Consider the following 19,489-nt stretch of genomic DNA (forward strand, 5'->3'; position numbering starts at 1 on the left):
AAAAAAGTCGGGGTTGGGGGAAACCACATAACTGAATCACTTATTCCCTTATAAATCTTGAGAATTTTGACTGGCACCAGCTAAATGAGACTGGTCCTTCAGATAGTCCAAAAGAGATTGTTTTCCAAAAGAAAAGAAAACCAACTCTGAGATCTATAAACTAAAGTGAAAGAATAATGATGTAAGTGTAACTAGACCTCAGAAGTCACTAGTGGCCTGAATTGGACCTGCAAGTGTGACTTCTTTGGTCTTCTTAGTATCCATAAAATTTTTGCATCCAAATCCAAATCCCAGTGTGTTACATATACATTGTGATTGCTCATTCTTTCTGATGAATTGTCCCATGTATCATTATGAAATATCCCTTATAATCTCTACTAAGAGTCTGTTCATAGTTTACTTTGATATTAATTTAGCTATGCTAACTTTATTATGATCATTATTTTCATTTTTTCTCTTTTAACATACATTGGGGTCTTTACATTTAAAATAAATTTCTTATAGATAGCATGTAATTGAGTCTTGCATTTTTATCAGTATAACTGTCTCTGCCTTTTCATTAGAATGTTTAGTATAGTTACATTTAATGTGCTTGTTAATATATCTGTCCCTTCTGGGGTGTGTGTGTGTGTGTGTGTGTGTGTGTGTGTGTGTGTGTGTGTGTGTGTGTGTGGTTGTTATTATCTCTTACTCATTTACTGATTTCTTTTTGGCTAATTTTTGGTTGATTCTTTAAGGTTAAGTGATTTTCTGTTAGTATTCAGTTTTTTTCTTCTGCTGAATTTTTAGCTGGTTTTTAATTCTAGATCATAGGTTGGCAGACTTTTTCTTCAAAGGGCTGGGTAGTAAATATTTTAGTTTTCATGGAGGCTGCATAAGGTCTCTGTTGCACATTCCTTTTATTTGTTTGCTGGTTTATTTTCAGACCATTAAAAAATTTTTTAAATATCATATGCTCATGGACCATACTAAAACAGATAGCAAGCCAGATTTGCACTGTGGGCAGTAGTTTGTCGACCCAAATATGCATCATTAATTTATAAATGCTATTTATAGTCGATATTGTACCACTTCATACTTAGCACTTTTCACTTGCCACCTGCCGTTTGCAACATCTCCTTTCATGAACGTAATAATCTCACTACAGTAGGTTTTCATTTACCTGCCCCCCCCCACTTTACAAGTAGCCCTTTATGCTCTTGGTGTCACATTATTTACTTCTACATCCGTTATAAACACCACCTTACAATGTCATTATTCTTACTCTACATATTTTTAGGAAATTGTGAGAAATAAAGAGCATTTGTATTTCTTTCCATACCTCATATTTCTGGTGCTCTTCTTTCTTTCCTATAGATAGGTGAGAGCTTCCATTTGGTATCATTTTTATCCAGCCTGAAGAACATTTATTACCTTTTCTGTAGAACATGTCTGCTAGCAACAAATACCTTAGCTTTTGTTTACTTGAAATTTATTTATTTCACTCTTGCCTTTAAAGACCATTTTTGCTGGGTAAGGAATTCTAAGAGAACAGTATCTTTTCTTTTTTAGCTCTTTAAAAATATAATCTTATCTAATTCTGGCTTTATAGTTTGGATAAAAAGTGAACCATAATTCATATTATATGCCCCTGTGAGTAATGGATCTTTTCTTCCCTCTACTGCTGTCAAGATTTTTTCTTTATTATTGGTTTCCAATAGTTTGATCATGAAGGGCCTATGTGTGATTTTCTCGACATTTATCCTGCTTGGGTTTCTCTTCAGCTCTTGGATGTAGAAATCAATATGTTTCATCAAATTCAGGGGAAAAAATTCAGCTATAATTTTGTTAAATGTATTTTCTTCAGTTCCATTCTCCTTTTCCTTTTGGGGCTTCAGTTACACATGTTAGATTGTTTGGTATTATACCACCCATTTGGGAAGCTCTGGTGACTTTAATTTTTTTCTTTCATCTTTAGAATGAATAATTTCTATTGCTCTGTCTTCAAGTTTGCTGTCCTATTCTTATGATACCTCCAACCTATTATACCATAAACTGAATCCTTCATGTTAGGTATTGTCCTTTATCATATAGTTCTTTTTATACTTCTCACTTCTCTTCTAAGATTTCCTGTGTGTCCATTCATTAAGACCAGGTTTGCCTATAAGTCCTAGATAATCATTCTAATAACTCTTTACTGTCATGGTCTACAAAATAACAACATTTGAGACAGCTGACTGCTTGGGATTGCTATCCATTGACAGCTCTTCTTTTTTTCCTCAACTCTGGTTCACATGTTTCTGTTTCTTTGCATATTGCATAATTTTTCATTTTACACTGGATATCATGGCTTATACAATTTGGAGCCTCTGGATTTTGTTTTCTTTATCTAACGAGTGTTTGTTCTTTTCTATCAGGCAGTTTAGTTCCTGGCTCATTACTTTCAAAAAGTCCTTTGTGTGGATCATATTAATGTTTGGTTTTAAGCTATGTTAGGACGGTTCTAGAATAGGCTCTACTTTAGTGTATGGAATTTTCTCCTAAGGTGTGGATTTTCAATTTGCAGCTGAATGCCTAGGATATTAAAACATTTCTCTGGAAAAGCCAGAATTCAAAGTCTAACAGCATTTCTTGACTTCCGATACCTGTGCCCACTGTCAAACCCAGAGCAGCTTCTCTCTGGTATTTCTCAGGTAGTCTTTTTGTTTGTTTGTTATTTAAATTCAGTTAGCCAACATATAGTACATCATTAGTTTTGTTTTTTTAATTTTATTATGTTATGTTAATCACCATACATTACATCAGTAGTTTCTGATGTAGTGTTCAATTATTCATTAGCTGCATATAACACTCAGTGCTCATCTCCTGTAGTCTTAATCCAATGGAGGTGTAGCCTAGCCCCCAGTCACACATTTATGGGGGATCCTCCACTTAAACTTCTGCCCTCCACCATGCATCTCCCTTCTTTCTCTTGCCATGGCCCCTAAAGTCTAGCCACTGCAGTAGTCCTAAACTCTCATCTTTGCTTTTACAGTTCAGTGATCCCATCCTGCAGGACCCTGTATCACTGTCAGGATACTGACACCATGTAGAAAGCTGGAGTGATTATGGGACTTACCTAGTAAGTTTCCCTCCCCTCAGGGATAACAGAGTTTTACCAGCTATGATCCAATTCCTGAAAACTCTTGACACGTATTATGTCCAGTTTTATGTTTGTTCATGGCAGAAGGGCTGGTGTGGTACCAGTTACTCTATTATGGCTAGAAGCAGAATTATCTCTATTTACTCTTATTTTATCCAGTTATTCCATTTAAGCATTTGATTTTGTAAGCCATGAAGAAAGTAATCTAAAATACAGTGGAGGGTGCCTGGGTGGCTCAGTTGGTTAAGCGACTGCCTTCGGCTCAGGTCATGATCCCGGAGTCCTGGGATCGAGTCCCACATTGGGCTCCCAGCTCAGTGGGGAGCCTGCTTCTCCTTCTGACTCTCTCCCCTCTCATGCTGTTTCTCTCTCGCTCGCTCTCTAATAAATAAATAAAATCTTTAAAAATAAATAAATAAATAAATAAAATACAGTGGAAACATGGGCTTAGGGTACTTTTTTTTTTTTTTTACAAAAGCATAAAGAAGGCTGTGAAGGACTATTGAATTTTCTGAAGCAGGAGAGGTTTATGCCAATTAATGAAGCATTGAGATCTTGATCATGAGAACCTTGTAAACAGCTGCAAATGGATTATGAGCCATGAGGTAAACTGGATCTTCACAAAACCCAAAGCACTGTAACTTTATATCCAGTTTTATGGTTTGTTCATTTGTTTCTATTTTGTATTGCTTGTTTAACTGCTTATGTTTGATGATGAGGTTTCAGTTCTTCAGGGTCTCTGTGGTAAACCCAGTTCAGAGATCAGGCATTTCATGCTCTTCTGATTTTAATCTTTACCAGAGGAAACTTCTCCACTGGCACAGACTCCTCAAGTGGCAACTGGTATATAGGCTACACTATAGTAAAAAAATGCCAATAAAAGGGGGAAACCCCCACTCTTCTACCGGCACACTTATTCTACCTTGTATATCATGCATATTACAGTAAGAAAAGTCTTCCAGGATTTTCCAGCCTTTAATTATTTGCAGTAGGTATTTTCCACTCCTTAGGACTTTCTGTTGGCCAGATGCAGGCAGGCCAGCTCTCCAAAAACCTGATCTGCCTCTTTCTCTCTCAAAGTGGACTGCTCTGGTGTATGATGCTTACTCCTCAATTCTGTCATATTTTCAGTTCCCACTCAGACCTTGAGACAGGGTTGTAATGGAAGTAGTTTCTCATTTATTCTGTTACTATTGTGAGCTGTATTGATGGCTTTCTGAATTATTAAACAAACCTTGAGTTTCTGGGATAGATGTTGTGGCCATGGTTTGTTGTTATTGTTAGATTCAGATTGCTAATATTTTGTTAAGAATTTTTACATCTGTGTTCATGAGGAGTATTGTCTCTAATTTCCTTTCATGTAATATTCTCAGCTTTTGTCTGAGGATTATGCTGGTCTCACAAAGTAAGTGAAGACTTTCCTCCATCTCTTTTGTGAAAGGGCTTATGTAATATTGATACCTGGTTTTCTTGTTTGATAGAATTCACCAGTGAACCCATTTGTGCCAGTAGTTTTCTTTGTGGGAAATATTTGATAACAAATTTAATGCAGACAAATTTTCTATTTCTACCTGAGTCACTTTCGGAATGTTGTGTTTTTCAGGGAGTATATTTGTTTTATCTATGGCATAAAATTGTTTATAATATTTTTTGTTATCAATTTGGTTTCTGATGGATCTGCTATGATATTTTCTTTTTAAATTTTTGAAATTAGTCATTTGAATTTTCTTGATCTCTTTATTCTTAGTAATCTGTTTAAAAACTCAACTTTTGATTCAGTTTTTTTAATATCATCTATTGTTTGATTTCAATTTCATTAGTTTCTGTTCAGTTCTTATCTTTATTATGTACTTCCTTCTGCTTAATCTAGTTTTAATTTGCTTACCATTTTTAGCTTCATACAGTTGAAAATAAGGTTATTAATTTTTTTAAAGATTTTATTTATTTATTTGATAGAGAGAGACACAGTGAGAGAGGGAACACAAGCCAGGGAGAGTGGGAGAGGGAGAAGCAGACTTCCCGCTGAACAGGGAGCCCGATGTGGGACTCGATCCCAGGACCCTGGGATCATGACCTGAGCCAGAGGCAGACGCTTAATGACTGAGCCACCCAGGCGCCCCTAAGGTTATTAATTTTAAATCATTTTTATTCACATGTATTCATTTAATGCTAGAAATTTACTTCTAAGTATTGCTTTAGCAAATACCACACATACTGATATACTGTATTTATATAAATAGAGTTTGAAATATCTTAAAAATGTCCTGGCTGTTGTTCTTTGACCAACAGTTTATTTTAAAGTGTTGTTCAATTATCAACGTTTTAGGACTTTTCTTAAATATATATTTTACATTGTCACTAATTTCTAATTAAATTCTTTGGGTTCAGAAAATATACTGTGCACATTTTTAAAATTTTTTGTTATTAAGATATTTCCTGCCCCATGATATGGTTTACTTTGGTGAAACATCTATGTATACTTGTATAGTATACATATTTTGCAGTTTTTGCATGTGTTATTGTACTGATTTTTTTTTACCTTCTAGTTACCAAGAAATGTTTATTAATATCCCCATATACAATCATGTGCTTGTTTATTTCTCCCATTATTTTTTGCTTTATGCATTTTGAGGCTCTGCTATTTTGTATAAATATATTAATTATGTTGTCTTCCTAGTGAACTTACTCTCATCATTATGAGTATCACTGTTTATAATATGTATCCGGCAGTTATTTTGTCTTATATAGTCTTTCCATCTTCCTATGCTGATTATTTGCATTGTCTATATGTTTTTATTATTTTATCTTCAACCTATCTTCATCTCTTTTAGAATGTATAATTGAACCCAGCTTTTTAATCCAGTCTGATAATCTCTGCCTTTTAAGTGGAATATCTAGTCCACTCACATTTAATATTATTTAAGTCTTTTGCTATTCTTTTTTATTTCTCCCTTCTGCTTTTCTTTCTTTTTCCTTTTCTTTCTCTCTCTTTTCTTTTTTGTCTCTACCTTCTGTTTTTCTTTTTAGTTAATAGACTGTATTGTTTTATTTTATTTTATTTTTAAAGATTTTATTTATTTATTTGACAGTGAGAGAAACAGCGAGAGAGGGAACACAAGCAGGGGGAGTGGGAGAGGGAGAAACAGGCTTCCCTGCTGAGCTGGAAGCCTGGTACAGGGCTCAGTCCCAGGACCCTGGGATCATGATCTGAGCCAGAGGCAGAGGCTTAACAGCTGAGCCACCTTAATAACTGACCCTATTGTTTTATTTTAATTTTGTGATCAACTTTAGCTTATTATTTATTTAATAAAAATCTGTTTGGTTTTTTTTTAAATAAAAATGTGTTTTTTTCCAGATAGGATTCTGGATTGATAGGTTTCTTTTTTTCTCCCTTTCAGTACATTAAAGATGTCATTCGACTGTCCAGTGTTTTCCATTTTTTATGAGAAGCAAAGTATCATAGTTACTAGTGTTCTATAGGTAGTATGTCATTTTTCTCTGGCTGGTTTTAAAGATATCTCCTCGTGTTTGATTTAAATCAGTTTAACTAGGATGTGCCTAAGTGTGCATGTATGCGTGTGGAGAATGAGGTGGCATGCAAGTTTTACATTTAAAATCTGTTGGGTCTGGAAGTTCATTTATCATCAAATATTTTATTTTTTAATTTCTGCCAATTTTCCCTCTCTTCCTTTGCTAAGACTCTCATTACATAATTTAGATGTGATATTGTTCCACAGGTCACTGTTGTTCTATTCATTTTTTCAATTAAAAAATTTAATTTGGGGTAATTGTAAATTCATATGCAGTTTTAAGAAAAATTGCAGAAGATCATGTGTACCTTTACACAGTTTCCCTCAATGGTAACATCTTGCAGAACTCTTGTACAGAATCACAACCAGGACACTGACGTTGGATACATTCAAGATACAGAACATTTCCATCACCACAGGTTCCCTCATGTTCCCCTTTTATAGCCACACCACTTCCCCTTCCACCTTTATCCCTGGCAACCACTAATTTATTCTCATTTCTAAAATTTTGTCATTTCAAGAATGTTATATAAATTAAACCATGAAATATTTCACCTTTTGGGATCAAGTTTTTCCAATTAATATAATTCTTTGGAGACGCATTCAGGTTGTTGAGTGTATCAAGACCCCATTCCTTTTTATTGCTGAGTAGTTGTCCATGCTACAACAATTATAGATTATTTAACCATTCACCTGTTGAAGGATATCTGAGTTATTTCTAGTTTTTGAGTTTTGCAAAGCCACTATAAATATTCACATACTTTCTTTAACCGCCTTGGTCAACATAGAGTTTCACTTATCTCACAAGAGTGCAATTGCTGGGTAATATATGGTTTTTAGTTTTTTGTTTTGCTTTGTTTTGTTTTGTTTTAGAAACTGACAAACTGTTCTCCAGAGTGGCTATACATTTTATATTTCTACCAGCAAAATAGTCTTTGTCTTTGTAGTAGTCCTTTTTCAGTTATGTGGTTTGCAAATATTTTCTCCCAGTTTTTAACTTGCTTATTCATCCTCTTAGGATGCTTTATAGAGCAAAATATTTTAATTTCAATTAAGTCCAATTTAGCAATTTTTCTGATATGTATATTTCTTTTGGTATCAAATTTAAGAACTCTTTGCTTGCCCTGGATTCTAACTGTGCATTTTCTAAACATTTTACTGTTTTATATTTTATGTTTTCTGCATCCATTTTTAATAAATTTTTGTATATGACTGGCATTTATGTCAAGGTTCATTTTTTTAAAAAGATTTTATTTATTTGAGAGAGAGAATGAGAGATAGAGAGCATGAGAGGGAAGAGGGTCAGAGGGAGAGGCAGACTCCCTGCTGAGCAGGGAGCCGGATGTGGGACTCGATCCTGGGACTCCAGGATCATGACCTGAGCCAAAGGCAGTCGCTTAACCAACTGAGACACCCAGGCGCCCCAGGTTCATTTTTTTTTTCCTGACTATGATCTCTAGTTGCTCCTGCACCATTTTTTGGAAAAGCTATCTTTCCTTCACTGAACTGCTTGTGCACCTTTGTCAAAACTCAGTTGGGTATATTTGTGCTAGTCACTTGCTTTCTGGGTTCTCTCTTCTGTTCCATTGATCAATGTGTCAGTCTCTCAACCAATACCACATAGTCTTGATTACCATAGCTATATAATAAGTATTGAAAAAAGGTTGATTGAGCAGCCATCAAAAAAAAAATGAAATCTTGCCATTTGCAATGATGTGGATGGAACTAGAGGGTATTATGCTAAGCGAAATAAGTCCATCAGAGAAAGACAAGTATCATATGATCTCACTGATATGAGGTATTTGAGAAACAAGACAGAGGATCATAGGGGAAGGGAGGGAAAAATGAAACAAGACGAAACCAGAGAGGGAGACAAACCATAAGAGACTCTTAATCTCAGGAAACAAACTGAGGGTTGCTGGAGTGGTGGGGGGTGGGAGGGATGAGGTGGCTGGGTGATAGACATTCGGGAGGGTATGTGCTGTGGTGAGCGCTGTGAATTGTGTAAGACTGATGAATCACAGACCTGTACCTCTGAAACAAATAATATATTATATGTTAATAATTTAATTATTAACTTAATTTTAATTAAAAATATTTTTTAAAAAGTTTGGTTGACTCCTCCCACTTTAATCTTTTCTTTCAAAATTGATTTAGCATTCTATTTCCTTTGTCTTTCCATATAAATTTTAGATATCTTGCCTGTATCTATAAAATTTTGCTGGAATTTTGGAAGGAGTTAAATTAAACTTCTATATCAATTTGGGAAGAATTGGTGTCTTTACTGTGCTGAGTCTTCCAATCCATGAACACAGTATGTCTCTATATTTATTTTTTTTCTACATTTATTTAGGTTAGTTGTTTCTTTTATCAGCATTTTGTAGTTTTCAACATATAAATCCTGGATCTGCTTTGTTAAGTTTACAGGGAGATTTCATCATTCAAGAAATATATTTTCACTTAATACTTGTATTTTTTAGCCTCTTGACTGATTACCAACGCAGGCTCTATACTCCAGCTTCCTAATTTATATTTATATTTCTCATCTGTTATCATCTCCTCTCATGTCATTTTTGTATGGGTTTATATCATTTTTAATACCTCTGTCAATTTTATTAATAGCAAAAAAAACATATATTTAAACCACTACTATTATTAGGAAAAGTCATTTTAAAGTTGATTGAATTTTAACATCGATTCTTATAATTTTGAATTTAAATGTTAATATTAAATATTTAAATCAAATGTTTAAATCAACTTAAATCTAATCAAATAAAATTTTAAAGTTGAACATGAGTCTATTAAAAATTTTAGGGAATGGTAACAGTGTTGAAGATTTTTAACACTTGAAATATTAAGTGCCATTCAAAAGCTTCATTAAAGTTTATAAAATATATATGTAATAGTTTGTTAAAATCATCATTTGGTCTATTTGGCAAATTCATTTTTTCATGAATTGGTCTTCATGGGTCAAGCTTAAATTTAAAGGATGATTTTTTTTTCTTGTTAATTATCTTGCATCATTTAAAGCTGAAAGGAGGAAGGGTCTATTCCCCATTTCTCACTTGAAATTTAGGATGATAAACGTGGTGTAAGGGGTCTTGCCAGTACAGGACCACCCCAACAAATAAAAACTAGCAGCAGTATATGGTTAGGCTGAGAAAGGAGTATCTAATGTTCTAAAACTCTCTTGGCTCCTATGTGATGTAGAAGGGATCTAAAGTTCCCTGCATATCTTGCAGAGGACACAGAAGGATACAGATGGTGCAAACATGGCAAGAAGCAAAATGGACTCACCATGTAAATGAGAGGTAGGTAGCTAGGTTAGGATATGAGCAGAAGTTAAATCTGGGGGTCAGAGTGCTTTGCAGCTAAGATAGAGCTGAGATTGTACCAAGGTAGTGAGATAAGATTAGGAGGCCCTCACTTAACTGAAATAACGGACCTCAGGTTTGGGTCACAGACTTCATAGCTTGTGACAAAAGCTTGGGCCCCTGTCCTATATACCTGGATGACATCTAGGGGAGGACTGGCAAAAGAGAAAGAAAATATATATAAAAAGTGAGTGTGATTCCAAAAGAAGCTGAATGTTATATATTCACTTACTGATTCATTCACTGACACATTCATTCATTCAAGAAACATGTATCAAGAATGTAGAACATTATAGGCACCATTCTTTGTTCTAGTATGCAGAAAGAAGTCTGCTATCCCATTGACTTTCCTTATCTGAAAGAGACTGATTAGGCTGGAAGTGACTGAGATAAGTAACAAGTTTTAGTTATTCTTCAGACTACCTGGAGGTAAAGTTTTAGCAGGAAGTTTAGATAGGCCAGAGAAAATTTAAAAAACACATTTTTAGCATCTTTATTGCATTGTACAACTATAATTACATCAGATTCCACATTATTTTATAGTTTTGAAGATAAGGTTTAACTTATTCATTTATTTAATAAATATTTATAAAGCACCTATGATGGGCCAGGCACTGTTCTAGTGCTGAGGATCCAACCATGAACAATTCTATTTGTATATTCCTTTTGCCTAGCATATGACAAATACTCAATATTTGCAAAAAGAAGCAAAGGTAGTGATTCTTGCCCTACTGAGTATGTACATTTACATGCAGGGTAATGAGGTATGTGGGGATATTCTTCACCATAAGTAAGAACATTCTGCATAGGACCTCCATGGGTCCAAGATTTAAGGTTTGCCTTGTCTCCTGTGACTCCCATACTTATCCACTCCCATCCTAGGATGTTCCAGGAAAGAGAAGATTTTTGTACACTCTTGGACTCCACCCTGACCCATGTATCGTAACATGCAATGCATACTTGTATTTAGTTTGGATATATCATAGTTACCTGAGTCTACATGCATGCTTGTGCACGTACATGATGTGTCTTAGGAAGAATTCTTAGTTCTCAAATTTACATACTCCATGAGAAACTTCTGGGTTATTTTTGCTACTGAAAATAGCGACATTAAATCAATTAGAAGAAAGATTTGAAGAAATATTCAGGTGCAGAACAATATAAACTGACCCCTTGAGACTTGACCAAGTCTTTAAACAGTAATGATTGTCATTTTTATGGACATTTGACTAATTGGTAAGTCATTCACTCAACAAACTTTATTCAAAAGCTACTAGGTGCACAACATTGAAGTTCTGCAAATGCATTAAGAAATATTTACATTTACAAATTGGTCAAATTTCAAAGTTACTACTTTTCAAAATTTTTTTCTACATTTATTGCTTTCAAATTTTAGGGTACCCAGTTGCTCCCTTAATTCTGGTATTCTTGGATTTAACAGAAAAGTTTCATGATTTCTTGATTTACTTTCTTTATTGTATCTTTTGTACACTTTTGTCATTTCTCTTAGGTTTTGTCTTATTAGACTAAAGCCTTCCCTTTTAGAGTCTACTTCAATTTATTAAATTCACTTTTAATGGATATTCCGAAGTGGTTACCTTATCATTTTTCACTCCTCTTTTTGTCTTCTTTTTCCTTTTCTTCCTCTTCCTCCTCAAGTGTACTTCCACCTTGGGAGAATTCGTAGGCTCTGGCCATGCTGCAGTTTACATCTGTCACTAGTACTGCAGCCTCCAGCAACTTTTTATTAAAGCCAGTGATGTAGTGGGCACTTTGGCCAAAGCTGTCCACATGATGGATAGGAGCACGTCTCGAGGGGCCTTTCCCTTGCAATGAGATGAGATTGGCTGATGTTGGGAGATGAAGCCTTTCCCCTCTAGGTCAGTGCTTGCAATCCATTCCAAGTCAGAAGGGAGAGGAAGTTATTACCAGCCAGTGGCTGTTTCGTGGTCACTGGGAATTCTATGACTGGGAGAGCCTCATCCCTCTTTTCTCTCTACAGAACCACAGTTCCTATCAGCTAATACTAGTGACCATGGGATCTGTCTCAGAGGAGGTGCCCTGGGCAAAATGAACTAGAGTCAATTAACTAAATCTTGACCTGCAGTGGAAAGTGAGGCAGATAATTATACTCTTTGGTTTCCTTAGGTATAAAATATAGTAGCACCATTGCCTTACAGGAACACTTCCAGACATCTAAACTGTAGAAGCCTAACTTTGAACCTAGAATTAAGTAAGGGTGGCTCCAAAGCAGTAAGGAAAAGAGAATTACAAAGCTCATGTACTTTATTCCACATACACAAATGGGAAATCATTTTCAGGTAAATTGTTTTTAGTCTTTTTTGAGGAAAAAAGAAAGAAAACTAATAGTTATTGAGCACTTACTCCATACCAATGAGTTTAAATCTGTTATGTCAATATGATAATATCAATGTCAGCTGCTGTTTACTAACTTTTTACCATGTCACAAGCATATTCAAGATGTGTTAATATCTGTTATCTCATTTTATCCTCAAAAATGTCCTGTGATATAAAGTTTAGTTTTATAATTTTGTTTAAGAGATGAATAAACTGAATGTGAAAGAGGTTAAGACTTGAAAAAAATAAGGAAAGTGAAGTTCAGAGAATTTGAGCACACTGCTTAAGGCCATCCTCTTAATGGTTATGCTGCTCAAAGCCAAAACTCATGCTTTTGCTTTTTCACCAGAAATTTCAAGTGTTTTAAGTGTTACAGGCTGCAGGCAGAATGGCCAGATAGAGATACAAAATATTAAAAAAAAAAGTAGAACTAATGATATAGGAGAAGGCAATGGAGGCAGGAAAACCACAATTCAGAGCTTTTCCTTGGGAAGCATGTAATTACTGGGAGCATTATTCTTTCAGAGCATGGATAACTAATATTCATGACAATGACAGTGAGGTACCCAGAAATGGTTCATTTTTTTTCAATGTAATTTAGTCAAGAAACATAGAAAAATCTCAAATAAAATTTGCATGAAGAAAAGTTTTAAACTCCAAACTGCACTAGAAATTGAACTCAATTGAGCTTTCCACACAGGAATAAATTTATGTTTACAAAAACAGATTATAAATATACAATGTATTGTATTTCCTGACTGTGTGATTGGGTTAATAGAACTTCTAGGGAAACTTGAGCTCTATTGCAATATGGACCTCATTACTGACAATGCTATGTAGTAAAGTTATTCTTAACTGATGTGCAGCAAATTATAAATAGGAAGTTGTTGTGCTAGAAATTTAGGATATTTTCTACTGTTCCCATAAAAAATTAACTTACAGAAAGATATGCATCACTGTCTCAACCATGTTACTATCCCTAATTTCCTCCAGAATGAAATTCCACAGTCACCAATGTGAATGTACTGTTATAATTCTTCTTGAAAATAATAGATGTTCAGTAAATGCTTGTTGGACAAATTCATTGGTGAATGGTACAAGTATACATACATACTCACACATTGCCCTTCTCATTACCAAGAGTTCTTTTTAGCTAAAAAATCAAGAGGGCAGATAGGACGATCTGGTCTGAACTTGGTCTTAGCAATTTAGCCTCACTTGTGAAGTGAAGTCACTGAGTACAACATCACTGTGATCATAGATGCTGGGTGTCTATCCCCAGAAGAGCAGAGTGCAAGTTTAGAACCAACATAGTCCTGGGTCTCTGCTGGCTCATAAACAATGATGGAAATATTGCCAGAAATGAAATTCAGTCGTTTGAGCCAAATAGATATGTAGCTTACTAAAATTATCCCATAGGTGAAAATATAAATATTTTCCACAGTATTATAATAATTTAGTGTTATGCTCATAAAGAGTCATATGATTTTTATAATAATTGAAGTTTTAATTACTACATTTCCAGTCAGTAAAGAGGGTTGGAGTATATTCTTGACATAATCTTTTCCATATGGACATTTAGATAATGTTTTTGAAAAGGCACTAACAATACAATGAAGTGCTGTTATATATCATGCACTTTTTGCAATGCACAGAATAAGTTTGATTCTGTGTTCAACTCTTTAAATCTATATTCAGATAACCTTGTTTAAATTTTTATTAAAATGCTTTATTCAGGATCATAAATAATTTTAAATATCAGTTATAAAAATGACCTTGTTGAGCCTCTATAGACGTCATGAGCATTTCCAAAGCATCATTGGAAGTCCATGGCACTGAAGATCCAATCAATATTAGGTCTACTTAGCCCACATGTCCACTAGAAGCACAAACTCATTTTTCAGAATATTGTGTTTCCAAACTCCTGATTGGGGAAAAGTTTACCTCCTTGGACTCACTGTCCTCTCAGTGCTACTACCCGTATCCATGTTTAGCTCTTCTCATATTTTAGTCAAAATAGAGCATTGATACTTTCAGGGCTATGATCTCTGTTATGTTTCTGGGGGCTCACTATTCTCTTTCTAACCTTTATAAAACTTTGAGATAATATAATGAATTCAAAGGCTAATATGGGTTTTAGTAACAAAGGAATCCTTGTTGCCCTCATGAAGCATAAAGAAACATTCATTAAGACTTTCATAGATTAACCCCCTTTTACATTAAAATGTCTTCTCCAGTCTCCCATGAGTTCCCGCTTTTACAGTAACCAAACAACTCACATCTTATGATAAAAGACCAGAGCTATTACCAAGAAAAACTGAAGTGAAAAGCACTGCCTGCTTTACTTCCTCCTCTTCAACCGCACCAGTGGCCACATTGGGGAGTTCCTTTATGACCAGTTAACAAAGAAGGAAAAATGCAGGCCTAGTTTACAATGGAATTTCATGGTATAATGTCAGCAGCACACGTAAGTGGCTATTGTGTTTGAGTCCACTCAAAGGGTGGCTCTGAAAGACAGTGATGGGGGAAAATTCTTCCTCTGGACAGCTCTTCAAACAATACATCTGATTCTCCACTTTTTATGAAAGAGGGATGGTTAGAGGTATAGATCCACACTCATTCATGGACAGAGACTGAGAAGTTGACCAGCTTATCAGGGAATTAGAAAGAACAAGCTTCAAAGATTAGTGATCAGAAAGTCCAGAGAAGAGATAAATGGATATACGCAGCAAACTAGGAAGAAAAAATGATACTTATATGTATGTAAATGTCCTCCTGAGAGCTTCCATTACAGAGGGATTTCTTGATAATCATGAATATGAGGATCCATCCTGAGCATGTCAGTTTGCCCCATAACCATCCCATTTGTTCATTAGGTCAAAGTACAGAGTACTAATTGCAGTAGGGATGGAGTCCATTCTTAGACCCCAGAATATGCATTTTCTTTTATATGGGTGATCTGAATGCCACCATTGCTGACTGTTAAATGAGTCAATAGCAGCGACTGATGCTGAGTTCCTAGCATGGCACCATTCCCACAAAAGGACCAGCCAGCCACCCAGTGGCAGATTGATTCTCCTAATCATGGAGTAAGGAATAAGTTTTCATTATGAGGATAGATTCATACTCTGGATATGGGTTTGTCTTTCCTATTTGCAATGCTTATGTCAGCAATACTATTTTTGGACTTATAGAGTATCTTATTGTTCATTATAGTATCCACATAGCATCATGTCAGACCAAGGAACTAATTTCATAGAGAAGAGAATATGTCAATAGGCTCATATCCATGAAATCTGTTTGTCTTACCATGGTGCCCCATTTCCCGGAATTATCTGGCTTGATAGAATGATTAAATGAACTTCTGAAGGCTCAGTTATTGCCTCATTTGGGAAACAGCACTCTGTGATGTTCAAATGCTGTCCGAAGGATACACAACTTCAATGAAAAGGCAACATGTAGCATTTTCCTGCATAGCCATATTATACATCTCTGGGAACAGAGGTGTGGAGGGGAAGTAGCTCCCATCATACTGTACCTATTAATTCACTAAAGGAAATTTGGTCCTTTATCTGAAAATTCTTCTGCCTGTGCCTTTGGGGGTCTTTTGCCCAAGGAAAAAGTTCTTTTGCCAGGAAATGGAAAATCTTCATGTTTCTATTAAATTGGAAACTGAGAGTACCCTTTGGACATTTTGGGCTTCTTTGTTCTTTATTGGAGTAGAGTTGACATATCATGTTGTATTACTTTCAGCTGTACAACATAGTGATTCGACAATTCTATGCATTCCTCAATGCTTGGGCTTCTTATATTGTAGAACGATAGATATGGATTCATTTTACTAGCATGATTGATCCTCTTTACCATTTTACTACTGCACAACTGGGACAAGAAGAACTATTTCCAGAATCCAGGATACTCACCAGAAAACCTCATAACATTTCTATGACCAGTAGCAAGAGGAAACACTAACAAACCCATAACCACAGGAACACAAGGGACTTGGATCTTATGGAAAGTTTTGGGTATTCTACCAGGTGAAAAATATCAAGAAGCTGAGGTGCTCTCTGAGAGTAAAAAGGACACGGAATGGAAGTCATTATTACCTTTGGCCTTATAACCATATACAGGGGTGGTGGCTGTAGCAGCTTTATTGGAAGTCAGTTAATTCCCCCATTTCATGTATCGTTTAGGAAGTACACATCATAGTTTAGGTTTCATATGGGAGAATGATTTTATTGACACAATGGTGACAAAATGGTGGCTCATAGGATTCTGAGATTCACCTGTGTTGAAGAGGCAGGCTTCCTACTGCAAGTGAAGAAGATATTGCCAGATCCATTCTTCTCTGCCCTGTAAGGATCTCACCACCTGAGCTGCCTGACCCTCTGGCTGCTAGGTGGTTTTAACTGGGGAGAACACAAAAGAGAGCACAGTATAAGAGGAAAGAAAAGACCCATCACCCCCTCCTGGACTCCCTCCTGGACTCCCTCCTTGCTTTACTGTGGTTCTGGCTGCAGCTGCTGTCTAGGGTCACAATGCCTACTAGTTGTTCCCTCTCTGAAGGCAAGAAGCTTTCTCTAGACTTTGGAAAGACTTTCCTCGTCAGAGTTTATGATGGCTAAAAGTTTCCCATATTTTCTAGACTCTGAGTTTTACCACCCTTAGTTGATTTCTTTTCCCCGGACCACAATGCTATTAATAGTTTCTCCTTAATTAAATACATTGGATATGTTATCTCCTGCCTGTCAATATCCTGACTGACACATAATTACCATATCCCAGGCATCAAGGATACAGACAACTGTCTGGCTGCCCCTTGACAGGATGTTAATCTCTTGGTCCCATGGTTTCTTCATCTCCAAATGAAGCTTGTTGGGAGGATAAAAATCAGATGGCATATTTGAAGTGCTTAGAAGTAGTCTCTGGCTTTCCAATAAATCGCAACCCTTATTGTCATTACTAACATAATTAATATTACCAGCAGCACCCTCAATAACTTTCTTATTGGTTATCAGTGTTATTGGTAAGAATTATTACTCCACATTTTCATTAGCATTCCTGAGGAAAGTAATCCTTTAGAATAATATTGTTATCAGACATGTTCAAAGTAGTTCTTATATTTGGTAGAGCCTCCAATATCATCCAATTTGAGAGAATCTTTACAAAGTGGAAGAATCTATTTTTTTTTCAAGAAAATGAGTGAAAGGGGCTGAAGCAAGATGAAAAGAGAAAAAAATAACAAATCTCAAATGATGCTATCTAGACCACCTTTATCAACTTTATAACCTGAGTATATTCAAAAATATCTCTGAACCAACAGGGGAGTGCATCATCTTTATTTTTCATATATATATATATATATATATATATATATATAATGTATACATTATTAATTTATATTCATAAATATATATATTTCATATTTTCTCCCATTTTCTAGGACATCCACAGAGGTAGCAGAGATTACTGAGTTTTACAATATATTAGTGAGGTATAATTTATGTAAACTGTACATATTTAAAATATAGGATTGAATATTTTGAAGTATTTATACACTCATAAACCATCACCATGATCAAGAAGCATATCATCACTCTCAAGACTTTTCTCAAATACCCTTTATAATCTGTCCCTTGTACCGCTCCCTTCCCCCAACTTTCATCCACAAGCAACCACTGATCTTTTTTCTGTTATTATAGATAAATTTAAATTTTATGTAATTTATACAAATTGAATCATATAATAAATAAATAAATCTAATCATGCAGTATGTTCTTTTTTGTCTGAATCTTTTACTTTTGCATAATCATTTTGAAAAATATCAGTCTTGTTGCACTGATCAATAGCTCACTCCTTTTTTATTGTTGAGTAGCATTCTATTTTATAGACATACTAGTTTATTTTTGCATTCAACTATTAACAGATATTTGAGTTGTTTCCAGTTTAAAGCTATTTCAAAAAAAGCTATTTTGAAAATTCTTGGTATAAGTCTTTGCATGGTCATGGTAATCATTTCTCTTTCATAAATGCCTAAGAATAGAATAACTAGATTATATAAAACATGTATGATTAACCTTTTAAGAAATTGTCAAACTGCCTTCCAAGGTGACTGTACTAGTTAAGATTACCAGGAGCGGTGCATGTGAATTCTATTTTCTCCATGTCCTTGCAACATTTGGTATGTTCAGTCTTTTCCAGTTTAGCCATTCTAACATGTATATAGTGGCATCATATTGTAAATTTTCAATGATGTTGAATATCTTTTCATGAGTTTATTTGGTACCCATATGTCATAAATGTCTGTTTTAATCTTTTGAAAATATATAGAGAGATTTTAGTTATCTTTAAATATTCCAGATACGAATCATTTATCGTATAAATGGTTTGCAGATATTTTCTTCCAGTCTGTAGCTTTTCATTTTCTTCCCAGTATTTTTAAACAGATTTTTTTTTTTACAAATTCCATTTTATCTTTTTTAAAAATGGATCTTCCTTTAGGTGTCATATCAAAGAAATATTTGCCTAACTCAAGGTCACAAATTTTGCCCTAAAGTTTCTTCTAGAGATTTTATAATTGTAAGTTCTACGTTGATATCAATGATCTAGGAAGTTTTATATCTGTTTGGAGGTATGAGTCAAAGTTCATTTTTCTTTGCATATGGATATCCAGTTGTTCTAGACTGATCTGTAAAAAAGGCCATTCCTTCTTTATGAATTTCCTTTGTGCCTTTATTGAAAATAAGTGTGTGTGTTGGTCTCTTGCTGGACTCTATTCCGTCCCATTGATCTACTTTTCCATCATTGCACTAATACCATACTCCCTTGATTCTTAGAGTTTTGGATAAGTTGTGAAACAGAGTTCATCTTCCAGTATTCTCCCTTTTCAAAGATATTTTTGGCTGATCTAGGTCCTTTGTATTTCTATATGAATTTAAGAATCAGTTTCCCAATTTCTTCAGAAAAGCCCACTAAAAGTTTTATTGGGATTGCATTGAATCAGAGGATCAATTTGGAGAGAATTGGTATCTTAATATGATTGAGTTTTCTGACCCATAAATATGATATATAACTTCATTTAAATTTTTAATTTCAGCAATATTAAA

This window comes from Eumetopias jubatus, unplaced genomic scaffold (assembly GCF_037043125.1).
Source record: "Eumetopias jubatus isolate StellerSeaLion01/CBP00866 unplaced genomic scaffold, mEumJub1_p1.0 scaffold_16, whole genome shotgun sequence".
NCBI lineage: Eukaryota > Metazoa > Chordata > Mammalia > Carnivora > Otariidae > Eumetopias > Eumetopias jubatus.